Raw genomic sequence first — 7351 nt, 5'->3', positions numbered from 1 at the left:
CCGCCCGCCGCCGCGGGGGGCACCGGCGAGACACCCCACCCCACCCCACCCCACCCCCGGCATCCCGCTCGCCTCCGCCAGCGGCGACTAAGCAGCGTCTCCCCCTGGACCGGAGCGGGCAGCCCCGCGGCGGGGCTGGCCCCCGGGGGCGCCCCCCTCTTCCCTGGCTGGCTCTCCAGCACGGTAGCCGGTCACGCCGTGTAGTAACCGTGGCTGCAGGTTCGTGCAGGTCACTGTAGCAGCATGCAAAAACGCTCGGCTTTAGGAGGGCATAAGAGGCAGCTGCGAGCTGCTGCGGGGTAGTGCAGGCTGTATTTGGGTTCATGCCCCTTGGAGGGTTTCAGGTAGTCTTCACTTTGCACGACTAAGCGTAAACTGTAGTTTTCTGTCAGCTCGCTGGAGCTTGTTTCAACGTGTTTTCTGCAAAGCGAAAAAGGCCAGGACCACCTTTTTGTTGAATAAATCACAGGACCCCAGCAGTGCCGGCGGCAGGGCCTTTTGGAGGTCTCCAGCCAAACGTCCTGCTCGGAGCAAGACTATTGCCAGCAGTAGGTGAAGTCAGCTGTGGTTTTGTCCTGCTGAACCTTGGAAAGCTGCCCAGCATGGGAATCTCCACCTCTCCGGTGCCCTGTCACAGAGCTGTCCCACATTCCTGAGGAAGGAGTTTCCTCATGTCCATCATCAAGCCAGTAGAAGTGCTTGGGCAAGTAGGTCTGGGCACCATCCAACATCCCTCAGTTACATGTGTTTCTTACAAGTGGCGAGTCCATAAGCCTGGAAAGAAACCTCCTTGGAGCTGCCCCGTAACCATGTCTCAGCCAGCAGCAGTGATGATGGGAGGGCTTAGTGTTGTCCTTCAGTAAGAGCAGTGACAGCCAGGAAGCCAGTACTAACCTTGCTGTTCCCCTGGGCGCTGCAGTCACCTTGCTCATGGCTGACTGGAGAGGGGTCAGTGGGCATCAGTGACTCACAGGGTAAGCGAGACTGACAGCTGACCAGGCAAAATCGTGCTGGCAGTCTGTCAGACTTGCATGTATCTCAGAATGCTTCAGGGACACCACTCAAGTGATTTTCAAGTGCAATAAATAACCCCTGCCAGCAGCCTTAATGCTACTATTTAATGTTACTGTTTATTTTGCCTCATGAAAGTGAAATCACTGCAAGGAGACATGAATCTATGTTCTTCTCATTGGTTAAAACTACTTCCCAACACACGCACGCACCACTCCCACTTCCCTCAGCCCTCATGGTCTGCTGATTTCAGCAGCCTCCAGTGCTGCTTGGTGGGCCGCAAAAGTGCAGGCTGGGCTCTTGTCCAGCATGTTTGGATGCTCCTTCGATGTTCATTCAATGACTGCTCACAGGTACTCTTCCAGATTAATATGCTGTCTGCGGTCTTTGAAGAAGTGTACTGTGTCCCATCCTTTGACCACCGCTGTTTCTTAGTCTCAAGACTGGCACTCTTCCGTGAGACCAGACGCTGCATGTGGCTGTTTCTCTTGGTTTGGGTGGAGGTTTGGACCAGCTGGACCTCACCAGATCGATGTTTTGTCATCTGACCCCACGGACTATAGCTGTTCAATGCTACACACAAGCAAGCGCACGTGCTTTTTTATTACTGGCTGTGGTGAAAACGAGCAGGGCATGGTCTTGGTTTGTGATGCTGTGCTGAGAGAGCAGAAACAGGAAGAGAATGCCCAGGAAGTATGGCTGTTGCCCTCAGTGGGAGAGTCTGCACTCATCTTTAAAAACAGAAATGATCAGCGACCTCCAGGAGCAATCTTGGATCTGGACAAATCTACCTTGCTCTGGGACAAAGGAGTTTCCTTTTTCTGGCAGGACAAGGAGTTGACTTCAGGTCTCAGTGTCTCTTTGCCCTTCCCAAGTAGCTTCCACTAACCACCTGAAAGCTCCTTTGGAAGATGGGCATCGCTTTCGCCATGAGGAAGCTCAAGGAGAAAGAGTTATCCTAGAGTCAAGGTGCATGACCAGAGACGTCTGCTTCCTCTTTTCTGCTCACTTACACATTTCTCAGTTCTTTCTGATGCCTTCTGCAAGTCAGTCCAATAATCATCTTGTGCTTTGGTTAAACCTGATGTGAGCATCACGGTGACAATGCTGGTGTCCATGACACTAATGCCATCACTGCTGATATTCTCTGCCAACATTCAACTAAGGACCAGCTCGTAAATTGCCTTCTTCAATGAGCAAACCCAGCTTTCAAAGCCTCCAGGCTCTCCAGACATCTTTTATGGATCAGTTAGCAAACGGCAATCCAGCAGTGTGACTCTCAGCAGACAATCCATCCTTCAGAACTTGCAGGTTCAGAGTCCAGAGTCAGTCAGTCCAGAGTTTCCATGTTTCACTGCTGTCAGCAAATACCTGGACTTGTGCTAGTAAAATTTGTCTTTCCTTTCTTTCAGCTTTGAACTGGGCACTTGTAGGGAAAGTTCCCTGTGGTGCATTGAGAGTCAGACCTCAATTGTGACTCAAGGTAAAGTCAATTTGATTTCCCGTGACACTATTGTATGTGTCACATACTAAATTTAGCAAGCAATAGCAAAATAAGTTACAGCACAGTGTTCAGTACAAACATCAGAGGGTTAGGAAGTGTCTAACACATTTTTCCACAGGTCCGTTGTAGCACCCTACCATGAACGCCTGCTATGTTTTGTGTGAGTGGTATAAAAATATTGCCATTTTTTCCATGGGACCACTGTCTTGCTCGCACTCAACACGGCCCTGGAGGTTGAGCAGGGCTTTGTGATGAAAGAAGCCTCTGTTGCAGCCAGGGATCATTTGCACTCCACACACACGCAAGTGTGCAATCACGTGTGTATGGGTAAATATAGGTATATAAATCTAAGTATGTAACGACACATCTATTTTTGGTATAGAAGTAAGATATCTTATTGAACCTGTGAGTGAAGAAATAGAAATACAGGCCTTAAAGAAAAAATGCATACATGCATGTCCTTAGGCAAGGTCCGGCTCCACATGCTGCACGTCAGCCCTCTCCAGCTTTTCACCATTGCAATCTCCACCCCAGCCCAACCTGTGAAGAGTCCTTGGAGATCTCACTTTACAGTCATACCTGAATCAACTTCTAGCTCCCTGGCTTCGTAGTTGGTGGTGATGTTCTTTTTTTGGTGAAGCTAATTTTCAGCTTTTTTCTCCCTTCAAAAAACTGCTGTGTGACTATACTGCTTTGCTGCACATGAATACATCTGTCCGTCCACCATGCCTAATGACTTGTAAGTCTGATTTTAATCAAACATAGCAGTTGGAAGAGATCATAAATATCCAAAATACTTGCTGAAACAAGCCATCAGGGTGCAACAGAATGAAAGTTCACTGGTAATGTGGCGAAACATTTGTAACTAGGCATCAAAGTATGAGGAGGAAGAGGGAGGTTGTAAGCCCCGTACTCTTTGAAGAAAAGCGAAGTTCTCAAGGAGCATGGCAGAATCCAGGAAAAGATGTGAATATGTGCCAAATGGGGGTTTATGAATCCTTCAGCTCATGGAAGGATTTGTTTCAGTGTGATCTAGCTTTCCAGGTCCATGCTGAGGTCAGTGTTTTAGCCATGGGGGTAGCACTAGCTGCTGCCATGGGGCAACCACTCCCCACCTGAAGAGCAGTGTGTGGTCATCGCCAGCAGTGCAGGGGTGTATCCATATGGAAATGCCCTGTCCCCTGGTCCACAGCAAATGCCCTGTCCCCGTGGCCACTCTGAGTGCGTGGCCTTGTAGAGTTGAAGGTGGCTGAGGCAATAGGGGTGCAGGAGCTGGTCTAAGTATCTCTGTGTCAAGCCTCACAAGCCATTTTCTAGCCAGGGAGGGCACAGAGAAGCACAGCCCCTGCAGCAGCTCTCCTACCAGCTTACCCCAAGCTCAGCACACATCATGTTGTTGGCTTCTCCAGGGAGAGTGGGAGTTTGGGCTTGTGACCCCACTCTTCAGTGTGGTTGTGGCAGCCATGAGCATCCCTGGGGACAGCAGCACGCCCCGCACATGTGAGCAGCCTCAGATTGCACTGGGTGAAGCCCACAACCCTGGGTTGCTCACAAGGGCAAAAAACATGCAGCGCACCGCCCCAGGGCATGAAAGTGGTGCCCGGGATGGGCATGGCTCAGGCAAGGAGCAGGCAAGATGAGAGGTAGGAAGGTAAGGTCGGGATTTGGGGAAGGGCCAGATGAAGAGGACTGGTGGACAGTGGTGGGTGGCAGTGGGGCCATGCACCCCGCGCTGCAGGGGGGGGCCGTGCGTAGGGTGCCCTGGTTCACAAGTGCCCTCTGCTGGCACCGTGCACCCTGCATACTTGTGACAGGAAAGGTGCATGAGCCTGTACCTCCTTACCAGCCCTATGCGGCTGATTCCTCCTTTTGTTTCAGTTGTAGCCAATCCTGTGACAAATGCACGTGTGCATCTTTTTAACTGGATGGTGCTAAGCTGTGTCTCATGTCTCAGGTCCCATTTTGTGTGCTCACCTTGGCAGAGAAGTGAGGATAATCCTCTGCAAGAGGCACACAGTCAGGCCTGTCAGAGCACAGGGAGGTGCCTGCAAAGCTTCGGTTGTGTGTGGGTTGAGGAGTATGAGAGAAAAAAATAACTTCATCTGCAGAGAAACTCATCGCCAGGCAAGAAGCCGTATTCTACCTGCAGTTACATTCATCTAAGCGAAGAGAAACTTCCACCATTTCTTAGTTACAGTCTTTGGCATTTTTAACCTGAATGGTTCCTTTATCAGTTTCGGGGTGTTTTTATAGCTAGACATCGTGGCTCAGCCCAAGGTATGGTGCCATACACATCCCATTCTAGCCACCAAAATAAGGTTAAATGGGCCTTGCCAAAATCTGGCTCCAAAGCCAGCTCAGGTTGGGTCACTGCCGCACTTGCCCAGTTCCTTGCAAGGCTCATCTTCTGTTGGTTTGGGTGGCTCCTGCTGTAGTACCTCGTATAAGATACAGCCCGAATCATGTGTCACAGAAATTTAAGCATAAATCCATTACAAGGGTGCTCAGGCTTTGTGCTTGTCATTATCAGCACTGCATTTCTTCTTTATGCACTACTTTGCCTGCTGGGACAGACAGCAGCAAGAATAGCATTTGTCCAGAGGTGCCAGGACCTGGCTGGTCCCTTGAACAGTGTATTTTCCAGAGCAGAATCTGGGATGAAGGTTACGCACAAAGGTGTGGTTTGATGTCACTGTTGAGCTCATTTTGCCTGACAGGTTCACAAAGGAGAGACTTTGCATTAGCGTCCGGCTACTCAGAAGTAAGCTGCTTGCTATGCTTCTAATTCTGCTCTGATCCACCAGTACAGATCCAGATGGCAATAGTGTGAGAGTAAAAAATAAAGCAAAGACGTGAGGATATTGCTATCTCGACATAAATGACATGTCTCAGAGATAACTTTGCTCTGCAAACTGCAAAGTTCACTCTGCAACTTTTAAGAGGAATAGAAACCAAAAGCTGCAGGAATGTGCTGGAAGAAACAGGATGGGTTTCACTGGGGGTGACGGTGCCCTTCTGTTCAATGAAATTTGTTGTGGCTCCCTCCTGGTGTTAATTTGTACATGCCCAAGTAGTTAATAGGTCATCTGGAAAAAATGATACCTGCACAGTAGGTGGGCTCTGAAGTCAGAAGTAGCAAGCAACCTCAAGGACACACAGTTCTGCTTTTAGTATCTATGTGCAAGACCTGCTTCTTCCTTCTCTGGCAATTTAGCTAAAGGGAAAGTGCTGACCAGTGTGTGTGCCTGCACACTCATTGTATAAACAGCACACTGGAGAGCATTTCATTCCTTGAGTTTTCTTCAGATGGATGCTGTACCCCTGGACGTGTAGAAGAAAGTGAAGAGAAGTGTGAATGTTACCAGCAGCGATGTGGAAAGTTGGCCAGGCATGTCCAAGTGATCCTGCTGCCAAAGATCCACGCAAATGCAATGTCACTGAACAACATCCCCTCAATGCACGGATAAACAAAAAGGCTTCCCTGATTCTCTTAACATTGCATCCCTCTTTACATGAATTTATCCTGGGGTAGCTTTGGGGGCTTTAGCAACTGGCACACTGGGAAGACCAGGTCTTTCCTGCAAAAGCCAAGGGACCTCCTCCACAAATACTTGCCAAGAGCAGCTGTCACTTTGAAGGGGAGAGCTGGCACACGTGCTACCTGTTTTCCTCCAGCGTGGTGCTAAATGCAGGATGATGACAGCATTCAGTCCTACACAAGATGGAATCAGCAACGCTGAGAAAGAAGAAGGTATAAAAAACTGAGGCCCAGTACAGGTTTGTTCATGCAGAAACAAACTCCAGGGAGAAAGAGACTCCAAAATCTGATTTTTTGGTAAATTACAGTGGGTGCAAGTTCCCAGATAAACAAGAGTGAACATCAGTATGCTTGGGACAGCCGATATACCTACCCCTGCTGCCAGCATCCAGGTTAACTGTGTCAGCTCAGAGTAGGAGGGCACAGTCCCACAGCAGTCCCAGCCCAGCTAGCTCAGAGCTCTGCCCATCCAGCCCAGGCACACAGCCTCATCCCCTCCCTTACACCAGCATGGAGGCTTGGTTTACCCCATGCTGAGCGTTTACTGGGGAAAAAGTAAATCCATGGTTTTCTACTGTTTTATCTGCTGCACTGAGGATTTGGACACCCGTCCCTCATGTGGGAGCACGTGGAAAAAGGAAGGTCAACACCATCCTTAAGCTGCCAAGGAGTTGCAGGACATTTGCAGACCACAGATGCATTCAGAGCATGTCTTGCAGTCCGGAGGTCCAAACAGGCAGAGGCAAACCCAAGGGAGAGGAGAGGCAGGTGTCCTTGGATCGGGCGAGCTGCAGCAACTTCTGCCCAGCTACAGTGACTCCAGCTGACAGTTGAAGCAGGGGAAAAAGGTGTGCAATGGATGCTCCCCCTAGCCTGCTGCACCTCCAAGGTCCAGCACACAGCCTGGCTTGGTGAGAAGCTCTGATCTTCTCCAGATCAATGCCACCTTGGCCCTGTCCCCTCTGCTGGTGGGAGTGTCAGCAGGCAGGAGGACTCATCTGTGTACTCACCCCACCTTGTGCTCTCGCAGCCAACAGCGTCACTGGGAAATTTTTCAATCATCAAAGAATTAATGAGCGTTACTCACCACCTGCCACATGGGAGCATTTACCCACAGTAATAACGAGAGGAGGGAGGCAGCTGAAGGTGTGGTCTGGATCCAGAAACTCTGACGAAACTGCCAGGAAGTGGTGATGGCTGATCCCTAGTTACGCAGGGAGACCTCCTCAGATGTGAGGTTTTGGCTCCCTTGTACATGCAAAGGAAAACGTCTGGTCACCTGCATCTCTGTTTTTTTT

Source organism: Aptenodytes forsteri, unplaced genomic scaffold, assembly GCF_000699145.1.
Source record: "Aptenodytes forsteri isolate BGI_AS27 unplaced genomic scaffold, ASM69914v1 Scaffold167, whole genome shotgun sequence".
Taxonomy (NCBI): Eukaryota; Metazoa; Chordata; class Aves; order Sphenisciformes; family Spheniscidae; genus Aptenodytes; species Aptenodytes forsteri.
This window is presented reverse-complemented; position numbering follows the sequence as displayed.